The following is a 20,669-nucleotide window of genomic DNA, read 5'->3' as shown; positions in this document are numbered from 1 at the left end:
TATAAAAACCTTGTGTTAGTACGGGGAGCAGCATTTTACACCATATTCCAGGTAAAATCTCAAGAAAGTACAAATAATTGTCAATTTGCCCGAACCATTGGCCCCGCTTGCAGATCAATTCAATTCAATTCCTCTGTTGACTGTTGGGGGGTGGGGAGCAGGCAGGGGGTCTTTGGCACGTGCTTAGTAGTTCAGCCGTTAAACCGAAAAAGCTCGAGCACAGCAGTGCGTGTGTGACGTAAGGCACGGTGCTCGTGACAGCAGATGCAGATACTGGGAGATCATTCGTGACGTCTGGCGCGTGGGGGCTGCTCTGTGAAGTCACGTGAGGGGGAGCGCTTCAATTTAAAAAGTCCTTTCGTTTCGTACGATTTGGAACAGCATAATTTAATTAGGGTTTCATGTCTGAATCCCCTGTTGTGTGATGTAAAGTCCTTTCTATGTTTCTGGATATTCGTGGAGCGTGGGCAGCGTGGTGTTTATCTCGAGTTGAGTCACAAATCCACAAATCTTTCTGGGCAACTCACAAAATTTTGGAGGAACACAGCGGTCCTGCTGAAGGGTCTCCGCCCGAAACGTCCACTGTATATCTTCCGTAGATGCTGCCCGGCCTGCTGAGTTCCTCCAGAATTTGTGTGCGTTCCTTGGATTTCCAGCATCTGCAGATTTTCTCTTGTGTGTGAAATGTTTCAGGGGAGGACTTTCGGGACTGATCCGGTTTGGGATGGCTTCAGTCAGTGCAGTATCTTGGTGTCCAGTATTTTAATAAACAACTGCTTTTTTCTTTTTTTTTCAAAAAATAATACGAATCACAATTTTCAGCGGGGTCTGCACGGTGTATTAGTCAACAGAAGTCCTCTATTCCCTGCAGTCTTAATCTGCTGGTGAACTCAACAACCTGACAGTGTGGACCACAGATACCCCTTCCTCTCAGAGTCAGGGAATCATTCAGACAACTGATCGCTGACAGGAAATATATTTGTTGGTCATTAATTTCGCTCAGGGGTGTCCCAGTGAAAGCTGTCGAGCCATTGGTGGCGCCGTTGGACCCTCGGAGATGCGCAGGCGCGCTGCCGACACCAAGTATTGCCCCCTGTTGTACCGTCCGGGCGGCGCTGAGGAAGGAGCTATTACCGGGTTTGTGTAAATCGGGGGCCGATTGCGGTGTGAACGGCCGGGACTGAGCTCTGCCGGACGGCTGGAGGTTCTGTGATCTCCTGTCCTGCTGCCCCGGTTTTAGCTTTGCGATGGAGACCGGGCTGTGAGTTCAGTTAGTTGTGGATCCCCAAGGGGTTTGGGGTAAAGGGGATCTGTCTGTGTGTGGGTAGAGGTTATGGGTGGACGTGTGTGTTTGGGGTGAGTAGTTGGAATGGTGTGTGGTCGTAAGCGGGTTGGGGTCTGTTGGGTGAAGGTGGGATGATAGGAAATTTCGTGACAAACTAAGTTGTAAACAAGGGAGGATCTGGTGAATTGGGTCAGCCAGCTCAGCTCGCGGGTCCTTCCAGGAAACATCAATCCTCTCTTCATATTAATTACAGGTACCGTTCAACCTTGCTGTTAAGATTGTGTTTGTTACAGAGCACCAGAGTCTGTGAACAGATTCAGGAAACATCAATCCTCTCTTCATATTAATTACAGGTACCGTCCAACCTTGCTGTTAAGATTGTGTTTGTTACAGAGCCCCAGAGTCTGGGAACAGCTGTCCCCGTCATGAACAGCGAGTGCAGAATGGAAATGGGGTCACCTACCTCTGTATCAGAGAAGGACAGCCTCCTGTGAGACATCAATGTCCTTAGAGTGGATTCAGATCTGGTGGCATATCGGGAGTCTGAAAGGGAAAAGGAGTAGGCAAGGGGCTAAAGAGAGAGTTTTAATAGGGGAACATGTTCAGGGATAAAGGGGTACAGAAGCTGTCTGATAGATTGTTTTAATTCCTTTTTATAAACTCACAGACGGTGACTGAGGAAGAAGCTTGTTGACGGAGGATACCCGGAGGTGAGCATGTCAGAAACGGAATCAGAAATTGAATTGAATGGAGTTCATTTCTTATATCCTTCACATACATGCGGAGTAAAGATCATCGAAATGTAAAATGTGCAATTATAGTAATTTATAATAGTTTAAAACAAATATAATAGTCAATGTAATCTAGAGTGTTCTCAAATCAGCGTGAGTTCATCAGTCTGATGTCCCAGTGGAAGAAACTGTCCCAGAGCCTGTTGGTCCTGGCTTTTATGCTTCGCGGATGTAGCAGCTGGACTAGAGTGACAATGATTTGATTTCCTGTCTCACGGGTTTAGGCAGTCGTCTCAAGTGAGGAGTTGGTCTGCAGCAACACACACAAAATGCTGGTAGAACGCAGGCAGCATCGATAGGAAGAAGTACAGTCGATGTTTCGGGCTTCGTCAGCTTCAGCATGGTAATGTTCTGTAGAAAGGTAGATCACGCGGGATCCAGGGAGAGCTGGCTCACTGGAAGCACAGTTGTCTTGATGGTCGGAAGCAGAGAGTGATGGTGGGAGGCTGTTTATTGGACTCGAGGCCCGTATCTAGTGGTATTCCCCGGGGTTACACTCATTGATCTCGTTATTTATTGCTATTTAATTATATTTGCATTGTTGCAGTTTGTTGTCTTCTAGGCTCTACTTGATCTTTCATTGATACTTGTACAGTTACTATTCTATAGATCTGCTGAGTGTGCCCGCATGAAGAAGAATTTCAGGGTTGTATGTGGTGAAATGTATGTTCTGTGAAAATGAAATTTACTTTGAACTTTGAACACTGCAACTTGTCATCTCTACCAATAATTTGGTTGAGAGTGTACAGGCAATGGATAGTAAATATGCAGCAAGTAAGTTCAAACAATTACTGTTTTTGAAAGATAGTCAGTATAAACACTCCCCTCCATTTCTCGCTCCTCACTCGACCACACCCTCCCCTTAATGTCTTCCCTCTTTGTGCCGTCTTCTCTTCCAACCCCGCAATGGGCAGACGTTCAGGGTGAAAGAAACATAGTAAACCTACAGCACAATGCTGGCCCTTCGGCCCGCAAATATGTGCCGAACATGTCCCTACTTTAGAAATTACTAGGCTTACCTATAGCCCTCTATTTTCCAATGCCCCATGTACCTATCCAAAAGTCTCTGAAAAGACCCAATCGTATCTGCTGCCACCACCGTTGTCGGCAGCCCATTCCATGCACTCACCACTCTCTGAGTAAAAAACATATCCCTGACACCTCCTCTGTACCTACTACACAACACCTTAAATCCGTGTCCTCTTGTGGCAACCATTTCAGCCCTGGGAAAAAGCCTCTGACTATCCACACGATCAATGCCTCTCAACATCTCTTTCAGGTCACCGCTCATGCCTCCATCGCTCCAAGGAGTAAAGGCCGAGTTCACTCAACCTATTCGCATAAGGCATGCCACCTAATCCAGGCAACATCCTTGTAAATCTCCTCTGCACCCTTTCTGTGGCTTCCACATCCTTCCTGTAGTGAGGTGACCAGAACTGAGCACTGTACTCCATGTGGGGTCTGACCAGGGTCCTATATAGCTGAAACATTACCTCTCGGCGCCTAAATTCAATTCCAGTATTTATGAAGGCCAATACACCTTACGCCTTCTTAACCACAGAGTCAACCCGCGCAGCTGTTTTGAGTGTCCTATGGACTCGGACTCTAAGATCCCTCTGATTCTCCGCACTGCCAAGATTCTGACAATTAATACTATACTCAGTCATTTTATTTGACCTACCAAAATGAACCACGTCGCACTTATCTGGGTTGAACTCCATCTGCCACTTCTGAACCCAGTTTTGCATCCTATCATCGTCCCTCTGTGTCCTCTGACAGCCCTCCACACCATCCACAACACCCCCAACCTTTGTGTCATCAGCAAGTTTACTAACCCATCCCTCCACTTTCTCATTCAGGTCATTTACAAAAATCACGAAGAGTAAGGGCCCCAGAACAGATCCCTGAGGCTCTCCGGTGCTGACCGTCCTCCATGCAGAATATGCCCCGTCTACAACCACTCTTTGCCTTCGGCGGGCAAGCCACGTCTGGATCCACAAAGCAATGTCCCCGTGGATCCCATTCCTCCTTACTTTCTCAATAAGCCTTATCAAATGCCTTGCTAAAATCCATATACACTACATCGGCTGCTGTTCCTTCATCAACGTGTTTATTCACATCCTCAGGAAATTCATTCAGGCTAGTAAGGCACGACCTGCCCTTGACAAAGCCATGCTGACTATTAGTAATCATATTATACCTCTCCAAATGTTCATAAATCGTGCCCCCCAGGATCTTCTCCATCAACTTATCAAATAATGAGGTAAGACTCAATGGTCTATAATTTCCTGGGCTATCTCTACTCCCTTTCTTGAATAAAGGAACAACGCCCGCAACTCTCCAATCATCTGGAACCTCTTCCGTCTCCATGGATGATGCAAAGATCATCGCCAGAGGCTCAGTAATCTCTCCCCTCACCTCCCACAGAAGACTGGGGTACATCTCATCCCGTCCCAGGAACGTATCCAACTCGATGCTTTCCAAAAGCTGCAGCACATCCTCTTTCTTAATATCTACATGCTCAAGTTTTTTCAGTCTGCTGCAAGTTATCACTACAAACACCAAGATCCTTTTCCTTAGTGAATACTGTAGTAAAGTATTCATTAAGGTCCTCTGCTATTTCCTCCGGTTCCATACATACTTCCCCACTGTCACTCTTGGTATTTCAGGGTGAAAGGTGAAATATTCTTGGGGAATCTGAACGGGAATTCTTCACTCAGAAGTTCGTGAGAGTGTGGAATGAGCTGTCAGTGCAAGTGGTAGATGTGGGTTCGATTGAGACACAGAAGAGAAATTTGGGTAAGGACATGGATGGGAGGTTTATGCAGGTAGTTGGCAGTAAAAACAAAAACTGGTCGGTATTGACCAGAAGGGCCGAAAGGCCTGTTTCAGTGTTGCTGGGCTCAGTGGCTCTAATAATATTCTGATTTGTAATTTCCACAGTCAGTGCTTTGCTGCTAATTACCGAACCCGGTAATTTACAGAATGGGTGAAGAGGCTGCCCAGTGACTCTTCCTGTGCTCAGTGTTACTGGGACGTCCCATCACTGAGCAGATATTGTCTTCTCCATTCTCCTTCACTCAGTCTGTCACTCAACACGTTCCATGTTTACAGGAAATCACAGCACTCACAGAGAAGGAAACCGCAACAGAGGATTCCCCGCACTTCCTCAAACCTGGTGATGGGGAAAGGCTCCCTGTCCCAGGGAATGATGTGGGAATCCGTTGTGGAAATGAGGAATACGTTAGCAAAGTTGGACAAAATGCTGAAAGTTGTTCTGAAGTTCGGTACGGTAAAACAACGCGCAGAACTGGAAATCACATTGAAACATCGTTGGCGTAAGAAAGTACGTCAACAAAGTTCGGCCCATAATGTTGTGCTGAACCAAAGAAATTAGCAACCAAATGGCCACTAAACTGATTCTTTGTGCCAGCATAATATCCACCTCTCTCCATTTTCCTCACATTCATGCGCCTGTCTTTCTTTCTTAAATATCTTTATTAATTTTAAACAGATAAATGAAACATGAATACTGAGAGTCTGAGAGTACATAATTAATAGGTTAAAATACAAATGCAAATAGATAATAATCCATATATAATAACTTCCCAAACTCATAGTAATTACGAAAAATGGAGTAAATAAGAAAAAAAAAACAAAAAATGAAGAAACCTAACCAACATGGGCCGTTGCATTATGTCAAATATACATAGTAGCGTCAATAACTCCGCACCTCAATCCAAATAATTAAGGATAATAAAAGTAAGGTTCAGGGAAAGTCAGTTTAGCTCAAATGAAAATGTTGAATAAATGGTCTCCAAGTTTCTTCAAATTTAACTGAAGGGTCAAAGATAACACTTCTAATTTTTTCTAAGCTCAAACAAGAGATAGTTTGAGAAAACCACTGAAATATAGTTGGAGAATTAATTTATTTCCGGTTCAATAGGATAGATCTTCTAGCCATTAATGTGACAAATGCAATCATCCGCCAGGCTGAGGGGGATAAACAACTATTATCCACCACTGGTAAACCGAAAATTGCAGATTTAGGTTGCAATTTGATACTCAGAACTGTTGAAATAATACCAAAAATACCTTTCCAATAATTTTGCAAGCAAGGGCAAGACCAAAACATGTGGGTCAATGAAGCATCTTCAGAATGGCATCTGTCACACGTTGGATTCACACAAGAATAAAATCGAGCAAGTTTATCCTTGGACATGTGAGCCCTATGTACAACCTTAAGTTGTATTAGGGCATGTTTAGCACAAATAGAGGAAGAATTGACTAATTGTAAAATTTTCTCCCACTGCTGAGTGGGTATCAGACAATGAAGTTCTTTTTCCCATTGCTTCTTATCTTTTTCGGATACTTCTGGCAGTATTTTCATGATCATATTATAAATGGTGGCTACTAAATCCTTCTTACAAGGATTCAGTGCTAAAAAAACTGTTTAAGGTAAATTATATTTATTAGATAGCTGTTCAAAGGACATAAAACTATTATCTAAAAATAGATCACGAAAACGTGTTATACCTTTTATTTTCCATAATACAAAGGCTTGATCCATAGAAGAGGGCCAAAAAAAAGTTAGATATAATAGGGCTTGATAGGACAAACTTATTCAAGCTAAAATATTTACGAAATTGGAACCATATTCGCAATGTATGTTTAACTATAGGATTAGTTATTTCTTTATTCAATTTAGATAAAGTAAAGGGAAGTAAATATCCTAAAATTGAAAACAATGAAAAGTCTTGTACAGATTTGCTTCCAAATTTACCCATTGTGGGCAAGATGCTATAATCGATTGTTGTGTCCAAAATATTAAATATCGAATATTATCTGCCTAATAGTAAAATCTTAGGTTTGGCAAAGTCAAACCACCCTCCTTCTTAGGCTTCTGTAAATATTTTTTGCTTAGTCTACGATTTTTATTCTGCCACACATACGAGGATATTTTGGAGTCAATAACATCAGAAAAGATTTAGGGAAAAAATTGGTAATGGTTGGAATAAATATAAAACATTGGGTAATACTATCATCTTAATACCATTAATTCGACCAACCAATGACAAAGATAATGGGGACCACCTACTAACACGTTGCTTAATTTGGTCAATTAAAGGTAAAAAATTAACTTTAAATAAATCCTTATGTTTCTTGGTAATTATAATGCCTGTTATGAAGGATGAAGAGTTCTGATGGGCAGAAGGGTGCAGAGTTGAACATGTCCCCCACCCCCCACCCCCGGGAGAATCACAAACCGTTACTGTTGCTATGCTGCTCATGAGAGAGAGAGAGAGTTGGAAAATAAAACATGCAAGAACATCTGCTACAGATAAGGGAGAGATAAGAAAGGGGAGAGAGACTTGTTGATTCACCGTATTATGACTTCTGAGAGGGTTATTTATCATTCTGTTCATTAACATCCCTCAGTGGACAGCCGGAGTGGGCTTTTTTGATGGACACGGCCGTTCAAAATTGATTGACAACTGAGACCCCGTAAGTAGGGATAAAAGTCAGGTCTGGAGAGACATCCTTCAGACACACCAGGAGACACACTAGTGGACTCTGTTTGAGTGTTGGAACCGACGGGAAGGTGTGGGGCATCGGAGACTGAACCAGGAGCTCGGTCAGTTAAACTCACAGTGTTATAGCAGGACGGGTGGGGACTTGTGTGTGTGTCCACTCATGCCAGAGTTATGAGTCCACCACAGAAGAACGGTCTAGCTGAATGACAGAGGGGTCATAACTGAATGGCCACAACGATACGACGGATCAAGAACGCAAAGGAAGGTTTGCCTGACTGTAGCTGGTACATCTCGCTCGCTCACTCTCTCTACTCTCCAACGATTACAATACAACAACCATATCTACCTCAGCACGTATGGACTGTACTGAACTTTATACTTTTCGATGTCAAATCATTATCCCCTAGACATCGATAGAGCTTGTTTACTATTGCTTATTATTATTCCTACATTTTTAGGTTTATTATTGCTAACGTGTATTATCTATATATTTGCATTATTGGTATTGATTTGCTTATTTTACTAATAAACACTTTTGAATATAGTACCACCAGACTGCAACGGATTCTTCTTTCTCTTCTGGTCAGACACCCAGTTACGGGGTACGTAACATACCGAAATAAGTAAAATGATCTGTGACAACTTTAAATGGTAAATGTTTATAAATTGGAACTTGCATATTTAATGGCAATAATTCACTCTTATTAAAATTCAGTTTGTAACCAGAAAAACAACTAAACTGAGCAAGCAAGGACGAAATAGCCGGAATGGATCTCTCAGGGTCGGATATGTATAGTAACAAATCATCAGCATATAATGATAACTTATACGTCCCTTCCCCACGAGTAATAAACAAAATATTAGGTGATTCACGAATGGCTATATCTAAAGGTCCCAAAACAATGTCAAATAGTAAAGGACAAAGGACAGCCTTGCCTTGTACCACGGAATAACTGAAAAAAAGGTGGTCTTTGATTTTGGTAAAGACCGAAGCCAAGGGTTTATAGTATATTATTTTAATCCATGATATAAATTTCGAACTAAAATTAAAATGCTGCAACGTATTAAATAAATATGGCCATTCAACTCTATCAAACGCTTTGTCAGCATCTAAGGAAATAACACATTCTGGTATTTTGGATGAAAAATTTTAAATAATATTAATTAATTTTCAGATATTAAAAGATGAATAAAGGTTTTTAATAAATCCAGTCTGATCTTCAGGGATAATTCGAGGTAATATGTTTTATAATCTAGTGGCCAAAACTTTGCTAAAAATCATAGAGTCCGTATTCAGCAAGGATATGGGCCGATAGGATACACGTTCAGTGGGGTCTTTATCTTGTTTAAGAATTAAAGAGATAGAGGCATCATAAAAAGAGTGTGGCAATTTACATAAAATTAACACATCTTTAAAAAAATTTACAAAGCCAAGGGGAGAGTATAGAAAAAAGGATTTTAAAAAATTCTGCAATATAACCATCCGGACCAGGGGCTTTACATGAATTCATTGAAAAAATCGCCTCTTTTATTTCGATTTCCGTGATAGGTATATCTAGAAATACATTATATTCTGTTGTTAATTTGGGGATATTCAATTTTCTTAAAAATTCATCCAGTATAGAAGAATCCTCAACAAATTCTGATTGATATAAAGAATTGTAAAAATCTTGAAAGGCTTTATTTATCTCTTTATGATCAATCGTCAATGTGCCATCTCGTTTACGAATCTTAGTAATTTGTCGTTTAACCGAAGCAGTTTTCAATTGATTAGCCAATAGTTTGCCAGAGTTATCTCCATGTACATAAAACTGGGTTCTATATTTAATTAACTGATTTTCAATCGAAGATTATAATAACAAACTATGCTCCATCTGAAGTTCAACTCTTTCTTTATAAAGATCGTTGCTGGGGGTCACTGAATAAATCTTATCAATTGCTTTAATTTATCAACCAATGTAGATATTTCAAAATTAGTTCGTTTCCTAACTCCAGCAGAGTATGGAATGATCTGTCCACGAATAAATGCTTTAAAAGTGTCCCATAAAGATCCACTAGAGATCTCTGCAGTACAATCTGTTGAGAAACACAAATCAATTTGTTGTTTAATAAAATTAAGGAAGTCTGAGTCCTGCAATAAAGGAGTTGAACATCCAAGATTTAGCGTTAGAAGATAAATCCATTCCCTTAAAAGATAGCTTCAAAGGGGCATGGTCAGAACTGGTAATATAATCATATTTACAATCAATAACATCGGTACGTAAACGATGATCAATAAAGAAGTAGCCAATTCTTGAATAATTATGACAAACATGAGAAAAGTATGAAAATTCTTTGTCATTGAGGTGTAAAAAACGCCAAATTTCGGAAATTGCAGAATCAATCATAAAGCAATTAATAAGAGAGGCCGATTTATTCGGAAGAGCTTGGGTGGGCTTAGATCTATCTATCGAAGGGTTTAAGCAGCAGTTAAAATCCCCACCCATCATTAGCATGTACTGATTCAAATTAGGAAAGGATGTAAATAGACACTTAAAAATTCAGGACAATCAGTGTTTGGAGCATAAACATCAACTAAAACAACTTTTTGATTAAAAAGTAAACCAGTAATAAGTAAAAATCTACCTTGTGGGTCCGAAATTGTTTCATAGTGTATAAAGGAGGTTGAAGAATCTATAAAAATGGAAACGCCTCTTACTTTGGCTTGGGAATTCGAGTGATACTGTTTGCCCTTCCAAAACCTGAAAAAAAGTTCACGATCCACCTTCCTCACATGAGTCTCTTGTACAAAGACAATATTAGCATTCATTCTGTGGAATACTTTGAATATTTTTTTCCGTTTGACGGATGATTTAAAATATTAGTATTCCAAGAAACAAAATTAATAATCTTATCCATATTGCCAATATTTATTACAATTAACACATAAGGTTAAAAAAAAAGATGAACTCATGAATCCGGAAGAGGGAAGTAAGTTCAAGGAGGAACCGGAAGTTCTGATACTGCAACTATTTTTGTAGTTTCGAGTCAGCCCATGAAGTACAACTAAGCGTGAAGCAAGCTAAATGAAAAATCTCCCTCCCTCCACCCTCAAAACCCCAGGGGAATAAAGCCAAAAAGAGGCAATATAATACTAAATTTATCCCCATGTCTGAAGACGGCGACTCAAACACAAAAGTTTAAAAAAATACAAACCACCCATATTTTAAGAAAGGGTTAGTATAACAAAGATTAAACTATAAAATTATTATACTATATTTTAAAAAAATTTTAAAAAAGAAAAAAATTAAAACGTTAAAATCCATAAATGAATAATTGTGTATTAGTGTTTTAAAAGAAAGTCCTTAAACTCATTCAGTCACATCAGAACGCATGTGACGTATCCCAGCACTTAGGTCTTTGAGGAAAAGAAACGACATCTTAGAAAAGTTTTTTATTATAAAAAAACCTTAATATTTTAACGTAAAAAGTATAAAAAGTGTATATAAACTTAAAATAAAAACCTAATGAATTACTTTCAGAACTAACAGAATAATAATATTAAAAGAACGAACTCAGGATAAACCAAAAAAACGGACCTTTACCGTTGGTAAGAAATACACTGTTAACCATCACGTAAAAAATCATCAAATTATAAAAGATCCGGATCTATAGACTATTTATTACATTAGTCAACCCGTAGTAAAAGAAAAGTACTATTCTTCAAGGAATCTTTGAGCATCCGCTGGAGATTTGAACAGCCGATAGGTCCCATCTTTGAGAGGAACTCTCAATTGTGCTGGAAATAACAGCGTTTGCTTGTAGCCGTCCTGATGAATTTCCGACATAACCGATTTAAGAGCCATTCTTGCCCTTAAAACTTCGGGACTCTCGACTTCCAGAATACGAAATTTGAAATCATTAAAACTGATCATACCCTTTTTCCGGGCAGCCCGAATCAAACGTTCTTTGGTATGAGGGTAATGAATCCGGAGTATCACTGGTCGTGGTTTCGTACCTGAAGCTGGTTGAAAACGGGAAATGCGATGTGCACGTTCGATTATTGGAGGGGTATCCAGTACTTCTGAGACGAAAACGTCCAAAGTAATTGAAGTTTTCCATCGACTGTCTTTATAATTTGATCGAACGTGAAAGCTTTGAGGTTAATTTATTCTCCAGTTTTTCAAGTCTCTCGTCCATAAGTTTCGCAATTGCTTCCAGAGTTAACGGTTCTTTCGTCTGTTTCGATTCCTTTTGTTTAGACATTTCAACGGGTTTCATAAGTATGAACCCCTTTAGAATAGGTATAAACAGGTCAATTAGGGGGTGCTTGTAGGTAGAAAATAATAAAAGGATTGGAGCGAAGCCTAAAATGGTTTCACTCCATAAGCGCCATCTTGAGACTCCTCGAGAATCAGCTTCTCGTGTTGCTTGTTAATAACCTGAATAAATCAGTTTTCACGGAGTCCCGGCATTTTGGGGATGGGTTTGCTTGGCGTGCTGTGGATCGTTGGTGATAGTATCGCCTCCCTAAAATATGAACCATATTCAGATTTAATTAGAAAGTGAATGTGGGTCACCTGTACATGATTTAATAAAATCAATTTGAAAAGGAATACATCGTGTGCTTATTTATTAGTTGTCATAGAAGGTACCCAAATATTTAGGCGTTGATCTCTGACTCCTGTAAGGGCTGATTTCCGTAACCATGCATATCGCGGGGTAACATCGAATATAATGTCTACAGGATCGGGAATAGAAGATCGCCTTCTATTGCCGAGGGGTGGCTGGTCAACTGAGGAGGTTCTGGTGCAGCTGAGTGGCACTGCCGATCACGAAATGAATGGAACGACACAACGTAAGCTAAAATGACACAGGATCTTTTGAAACGCCTTTCCAAAATTTGTATTCTTGTACTAATTATTGAGAAAGAATATTTTCTATTCTCAATATCTGCTGAAGTTTTTGGAGGCCGTTGTGCAGCATTCGAAAAGTTTTTGTTTCTCTTTTTCGCTGTTTCATATGATACGGCTGGACAGATCGGGAAATGTGGAATAAGGATGTTATTGACCGTAGCTCTCTGCTGCTTTACAGAGATCCAATGTTGGGTGCAAATAGTCTGTTTTCTTTAACATTGAAATGACGATTTTCCTAATTCAATACTGTGTTCCATCCGGTCCATTCCACGCATTCATACATTTTATTTTTTCCTCGAGCTAATTCTTATCAGATACAAATGAGACACTTTCAGTTACCGGCATCGGGATGTTTTAAATGATAATTTTTATTTTATTATGAAACTTAAAACGCGGATCTTCTACAAAATGTTGCCTGTTGTAAGACGTGTGCGAGCTGGAACTGAGTTCTACTCGGGGGAGAAAGCCTTAGATGATCTTACATTTCTCTTGATCAATTCCCGGACAAGCGTCCAAGGAGACAGTATCAACGTTTTCAACTCTGCCCTGAAGTTAGTTTGGGTGGCTGCATAAATACACGTGTTTGTACAGGAACTCATGTTCGTGAGCAGAACCCCGGTTTGAGCAGCGATATATCGGGCAGAGTAATAGTCGCGATCAAAATACATGTTTAGGCTGGCGATAAAATCGGTCACTGCCCACGGCAGCCAAAGTAGTATAACGCTGCCTGATACACAGAAGAGTAATATGATGCCCCTTTTCCTGTTCTCCATTTCCGGGTCACGTTCAATCTTACTCTTATGGGTTCGGAAGCTCCTCCGGGATTTGCTGGCCACTAAGATATGACTGGCCGTCATCCCGTTACATAGAAGTATTAAACCAAATGCACACAGCAGGTTTTGAAAGGTTTTGAATCTGCTGAGCGCGACGAAACTTGGAGAGTTGACGATGTCCAATTTCGGGCGAATACCCCACGAAATATTTCCAATTATTCGTTGAGGCTGAAATGCAAACAAGAAGGGTATATTCTCCAAGCAAAGCACCGCCAGTATTACTGCTGCCAGGATTCTGGCTGTCTTCACTCTGCAGTATTTTGTTTTAAACTTCTGACAACATATGGCAACATATCGATCACAGGTGAAGGCCACCGTGTACCACCGTGATAGTTCCAGAGTGACCGCCAGCACGTAGATCGTGGCCTTAAGGACTTCCGTATAATGCAGAAATGAACTGGACAGGCGGAATATTAAAATCTCATAGACAAGGACATTGATTAGAATGACCAATAGATCTGACACAGCCATCATCGTCATGTAGGCAGAGATGCATTTGGAAAGACCGCATTTCCCCCGGGACAGAATAATAATTGTTAACAAATTGGCTGCAACAGAAAAAAAAACAACAACAACAACAGATTAAGACATCACTGACGGAGGAAGACAGCGGAATCTTACAACTTATTTCTGAAATATGTCTGGATGTATTTCTGTTTAGTACGGTGGTCTGAGAGTAAGCATAGGCAGGACGGAAAGGCATCTTCGCAGTGTGATCTTCACCAGCTGGAAACGGGCTGACAAACAGCACGTGTAATTTACCGGGAGCCTGGGTAATGTGCCGCCCTGCAGGAGGGTAAACCAGGTTACCATTGCATGGTGAATGGTAGGTTGTGAGGTGCTCTGCATAAAAGAAACGGAGCTGTAAATACAGATCCATCATTCATTTAAAGTAAAACAACGGGTAAACCGGGTGGCACAGAGATCATTTTGCACATCGGCCATCACAAATCAGGACTTTCAGCACTGGGGTTGAGTTATTGAGTTGGAGTTGTGCAATACAAAATTGAAGCCGAATTCGTAGTATTGTTTAAATTTCTACTCACCTTCTTATGGGAATTATATCAAAATTCGCGACAGACTTCAAAATATTTAGCGAAACACTACTGCTGTTGTAGTACACTTTTATTCTCGGACAGGCACGATGGAAAATACATTTCCTCCTGAGTGAAACACTACTGCTATTTCAGCGATGGCATCCCTCCGTTCTCTTTGCACCGGTCATGAGGAGACGGCCTCCTGTGTCCAGAGGAATGTATCCTCACCGGCCGTGTGGACAGGGGACGATACAGCGCCTATTGAGCAGCTTGTACAATGGACACATTGCGGCGCATCTTCTGATCATACTTCATTAAAAATAACAATGTCCTGCAGAAGGCCAATAGCTGTTAGACAATGTATTAATACGACTTACCGGGTAAACCAAACACCGCTAGAACAGGGTAACAAACGTCTTTCACCTGTAGGATCGCCGGTCGACTCATGTTCGATTGCTTGAATTATCTCCCGTTGTGCAGTTCACATCAGCGTGTGACTCGGACCGCGACACCCTGCTAATTTATAGGGAACACGAATTCTCCGTCACGGGTAGGCGGGTTGTGCAATGAATGACGTTACGTACAGCCAATGAACACACAAGGGTTGATGTTCCGCTCCAGTGCCACCTGTTCCCCAGCTGATGGACTGAGCAGCTGGATCATGAAGCTCCTTCATTCACATTCCACAACAGAACACCCCCCCCCCGAGGGAGTGACGTCAGCGCTCCCCTCGCCCGCGGAGAGCATCGCTCCGGGAGGGTCCTTTCGTTGTCCCACAGTAACTCAGTGAAGAGGTCCCGCTCCGTTCCGTAACTGCATTTGTTACACAGCGTTCTGCTGATTCCCACTGACTATAACATTACTGATGCTGCGCTTGCCTTTACTTTTCACAGAATAATTCTTCAATAACCTTTCTCATCATGCGTCCAGTCTAAGGTCAACCCGTCAGTCTTTGTCTAACCTTACAGGCTGTGATTCCTTCCTGAATGTGACGTCATTGAAAACAAACAATTGATGCAGCAACCCGGCAATGGGGTAGTGACGCGACTCTAACGTCACTGATGATATATTCTGTTGCAGCTGGTGGAGAGTCACTGTTATATATGATATGGTTACTTCAAACAAGCAGATATAAATCACCTCCAGCAGCACTGAAAATGCTGATATTTAAGCGTTTAGAGTCGCCTGTGCCTCCATATTACTTCAGTGTGGGAACCGAAGCCGCTTGTTCCGATGAAACTTCTCAGACTTCGTCGGAGAGATTACAGAGTTGCACCTTCACTGGGTAATCGACATCACCAATGAAATAGAAGAGGATGTCAGTGAGATTCTCTTTCCGTTAGCAGAGATTAGTATGACCCGAGTATTCGCTACGATATTCAGGATTTAAAGAACCGTGTGGAAGATTGTGTTACACCTTTCATCTACAAAGTATATGGGTGATAAGGGATTTCCTACATCACGCACTGTTGGAGGTAGGGAGACACTGAATGTTGTTTTTTTGTTATGATCTCATAAAATGTTATATACAAAGTTACCGGCTGAGTGCTGGGATCGGGGATTAATGTGCTTGAGCGGAGCAACGTCGGCGCCTCAGAACGTGTCAGACTACAAGTTTGAGTGGTGATGCACACTGAACACTATCAGTGATCCCCACTCCTGAAAAGTACATTTTGTAAATTAGATAAATTCGCGCAGTGTGTTAATGAACCACAATGTGTATGTGCGCTGGCAGGTATGTGATACGAAACGAGAGTACGCCAACAACCATGCAGAACGGCCACTGTTCGTAAGATAATGTCCACAGTTCATCAATGTACACATGCATATGTCGGAGTACATCGGAATTAGGTCGATGATGTATGATATTCTGTCTGCCTTCGGGGCTGAGGTAAATCAAATGTCAAGTCCATCTCAGTGCCGGGGTTATTTACATTAAGCAATTCTCTACAAACATATCAGACAGTTTTGTAAATCAGCACGTTCGTCAATTTGAGCATCAGCCATTCTCAATGTCCTTCATCATTCCAATAGATTCAAATTCTGTTAGAATTGCGAAGACTTCAATTTTCAGGAAAGATGCAGGGAAGATACTAACATGCATTGTGAACTGGCTGACAGGAAGAAGGCAGCAGTGATTGGCTGCCAGTGATTAGTGGTGTTCCTCAGAGTTCAGTATTGGGAACGCTACTTTACCATCTTCTGTCAGTGGTTTGGATAATAGAATTGATGGCTTTGTTGCAAGCTATACAGATGATACAGAGATAGCAGGAGGGGTAGGTAGTGCCCAGGAAGCAATGCGATTACAGCAGAACTTAGACAAATTGCAAGAGTGGGCAATCATTGGGCTGATGGAATACAGTGAGGAGAAAAGAATGGTCATCATTTTATTAAAAGGAACAATAGTGCCGACTGTTATCAAAATGGGGAAAAATTCAAACATCAGGATGCAGATGAACTCAGGAGTCCCCGTGCAAGACTTGCAGAAGGTGAAGCTGCGGGCTGAGTTTGTGGTAAAGAAGGGAAATGCAATGCCAGCATTTACTTCAGGTGGAACAGGATATAAAAGCAAGGAGATGATGCTGAGCCTTTATAAGTCAGTAGTCAGGTCGCACTTGGAGTGACGTCATCAGCTATGAGCCCCAGATCTCAGAAAGGATCTGTTGTTATTGGAGAGTCGAGAGCGCATTCACGAGAATGATTCCGGGAAGGACTGGACTGGCATATGGAGAGCGTTCGGCAGCTTTGGGTCTGTGTTCACTGAAATTTAGAAGCATACACTGGGATCTCACTGAAACCTAACGTATTTTGAATTGACTAGATAGGGTGGATGTGGAGGAGATGTTTCCTATAGTGGGGGCACCCAGACGAGAGCACATCCTGAAAATTGATGGATCACCTTTTGGAACAGAGGCAAAGACAATTTTCTTTATCTGGAGAATAGTGCCTCTGTGGAGAGCTCAGCCACAGACTGAGGTGGAAGCCAAGTCCGTGGGTATATTTTAGACAGAAGTTGATCGCTTTCTGATAGCCCAGGGCAACGAAGGATGTGGTGAGAAGGCAGATTTATAGAGTTGTGTGGATTCCGGGTTCAGCCATGATGAAATGGAGAAGCAGACACGATGGGCTGAAGGGCCTAATTATGCTGATGGTCTTATGGTCTAATGATCGCGTCAGAGTGAAATACCGAAATTGTCCAACACTCAAGTCCAATTTAAAGCTGAAGTTCAGATATATTTTTATTGATCTGTACAAATGTATGCAGCGAAACGAAACAGGGACTAAGGTGCAAAGCACAGAACATATATCACATACAGCACATAAAATAATATCAAAGCAATACAATAATATTAACAGGTAGAATATGCTGTAGATATACAAGTTGACATAAATTTCATATACGACAGGTTGTTTTGTTGCGGATAAATCTCAGGAGCAGCAGACAGAACAAATCAGGCCGACTCAGAGAATCGTTTCAGCCTAAAGGACTTTATTTATACGCGTATCACGGAGAGCCTCTTTACCTAAGAGCGGTGCTTGGGGGTTCTGTTTGTCTTGCAGACCCGCTTCATTATATAGACACAGAGTACGTGACTAAAAGCACTTAACAAGAGCATTGCTTGACTTCGAACTTAGGACTAAATTTCAACGAACAACGTGACTTTGATGTTAGAACTAGATTGCAACAAACAAGAGCTTTACGTAAATTCGGGGTCACAACATCTTCCTTGTGAGGACTTTAGCTGAATTCCAAGACCTGCAAAGACATTAGCTAAATTTTAAGAGCATTCACAAGCGATTAGGGTAACCCCTACATATCCATAGAGTCTTCCACAATACGTCCACAATTCCCTCGTTATTGATCCTTTCAGATCAGCACTGCTCTTTTTCGTCATAGGAGGTTCATATCCTTCCGGGAAGGGTATTTTTTTGCCATGATGTTTCATCATCATTTTCTGCCCATCAGTTTCGCTTACTGCGCAATTCTCTCACCATCTGGGGTATCATAGGGTCATTTGCAGGCCCGAGTAAGGCTCCTTTTATTAAATGGTCACAATATAATCGTAATGCTCCACATACTCAGCACCCTAAAACACATAATATACCACTATAATTATCCCATGGGTAATCCAGCTTCCCCAGCCAGAAAAAAACATCCCTCTACTATTTCCCACCATTTCGTCCCAAAATTTTTAAGCTGCTTCCCTATCTTCCTAATCTCCTTAATCTTTCCCACTATGTGTTGACTAAGGTCAGTTATGTTTTCTGAGGCATCGGGAATAAAAGTACAACATCCCTGCCTACCGCGGCTCATGTCCCTCCTTTTTCAGCTCAGAGCAAGGTCCAGGGTCATTATATTTTAGAAGACTACCATTCCAAGGGCAACTACCTCTGCTGTTAGGTCTTTCACTTGCGTCACTTGCACGTCAGGTAGGGCATCGGCAGTGCTATTGGCCAATTTCTCTAGAGCGGTTGCCATATTAATAATTTTTCGCGAATTTCGGGCCACACCATATGAGGGAAATGCTATCATCCAAAACCTTTCACTTTCAGTCATCCCTCGCTTACTTCGCCTTCAATAAGGATGTTGCGATATATTTTTTATAGGATGCATGGAAGGCAATATATAGACCAGATTACAGCAGCTCGTCCAGTTTCCTGGGGACACATTCCCACTTTCGCCTGGCGGCCCTGGAAGCCAAGGACAAGCTCTTTCCCCACATACCCAGTAAATCCCATTAGGAGTAAGCGCAGGAGGACCCACTCTCCGTTCAGTACAAGAACTATGACCCAAAAATGTCCCATCTCCCCCCGCCGTATTGCAGTAACAAATTCCATTCACAGTTTTCTGTGTATTTACTAACTCGAAAGAGCGCATCCTTTTCTCCTGCGTCGGGGTAGGGTGGTACCATCCTTTGAAACAGGCACATCCACAATCCCCTTCGCTGACATCACAGTCCTTCTGCCAATCTCTCGTTCTAAAGCTGGAATAGGATGTGTTAAATAGGTTCATAAGTTGCACAGAGAGCTTTTCGCTTCCGTTCATGGGGACCCCTTCCAGGGGTGGGCAGCATGCTGAGGTATCTTTACACACAACCAACAAGAGTCCAACTCTTCACCTTAATGACTGGCATAAGTGTGACATAAAGACAAAGAGGTATTTCTGGACAAGGCCACACTGACTCCCCGCAGTATCAGTCCCCATAAATGCATCTGGTTTGTCAGCTCCATGCTTTCTTGTCTTCCAACTCCTGGTGCCGTTTGCACCTCGTAGCGTGAATCCATTCTCCGTTTCCTTCAACCTTCACCGCGGTTCGGGTTATTATCCGCACTGTGTAAGGGACCTTCCACCTAGGAGAAAGAGAGAGCTTTTTTAGCTCCTTTATATATACCCCATCACCGGGTTGGAAAGGATGCATAATCTCGCTTCCCACTGCGCCTGTCGCACTCTCTCATGCAGGTCAGCTGCCGTTTTGCACAACGCTTGCGCATGCGCCGGGGTCTGTTCATCATTCCAGATCCGGGCCAGTCTCTCGGTGGTGACAGGGTATAGACAAAGTGAATGAAAGCAGGCTTTTTCCACTGAGGCCAGGGGAGAAACAAAAACAGAGGTCATGGGTTAAGGGTGAAGGGGGAAAGTTTAAAGGGAACATGGGTGGGGGCTTCTTCACACAGGGAGTGGTGGAAGTGTGGAATGAGCTGCCAGATGAAGTGGTGAATGTGGGCTCACTTTTAACATTTAAGAAAAACTTAGACAGGTATATGGATGAGAGGGGTTTGGAGGATACGGCCCAGGTGCAGGTCAGTGGGACTAGGCAGAAAAATGATTCGGCACAGCCAAGCAGGGCCAAAAGACTTGTTTCTGTGCTGTAATGTACCATGGTTTGTAAATCTCACACATTTGTTCTCGCCGACTGAGGAATGCAGCCGGCCTTTTTAACGGGTTAGGGGCTTCAACCACAATATCCCGGGCCTCTGAGTCAGTCCAAGGTTTGAGTATGGGTACGTCTCCAATCATTATTTTTGGCGCTTGCAGTATCTGCGAGTCTGGCACAGGCTGCGATTCCCCGCCACGGCGCGTTCGCAAGCGCGTGCTTACTTTAGATCCAGTCGCCCCATCCCTTCCACCCCCTGTCTCAACCTCTAACACGCGTCCGCCTACAGCTCCTGCCCCTGCTCCTCCTTCTCTTTCAGTTTGGGTGAGTTGGTGCTTCTTGGCCACCAACATCCATTTTCAAAACGACCCATCATGCTCAAAATCCCAATTAGGGTCCCCATTCCAGTTAGCTTTTA

The 20,669-nt window shown here is 42.1% G+C and overlaps 1 protein-coding gene across 1 annotated transcript in view; it reads right to left on the bottom strand.

Annotated features, from left to right (window-relative positions):
- The window catches only part of LOC140723084 (NACHT, LRR and PYD domains-containing protein 3-like), a 767,011-nt gene that overhangs the window by 132,428 nt on the left and 613,914 nt on the right, over window positions 1-20,669 (bottom strand). The gene's annotated exons all lie outside the window — the stretch shown is intronic.

Source organism: Hemitrygon akajei, unplaced genomic scaffold, assembly GCF_048418815.1.
Source record: "Hemitrygon akajei unplaced genomic scaffold, sHemAka1.3 Scf000100, whole genome shotgun sequence".
Lineage (NCBI taxonomy): Eukaryota > Metazoa > Chordata > Chondrichthyes > Myliobatiformes > Dasyatidae > Hemitrygon > Hemitrygon akajei.
This window is presented reverse-complemented; position numbering and strand designations above follow the sequence as displayed.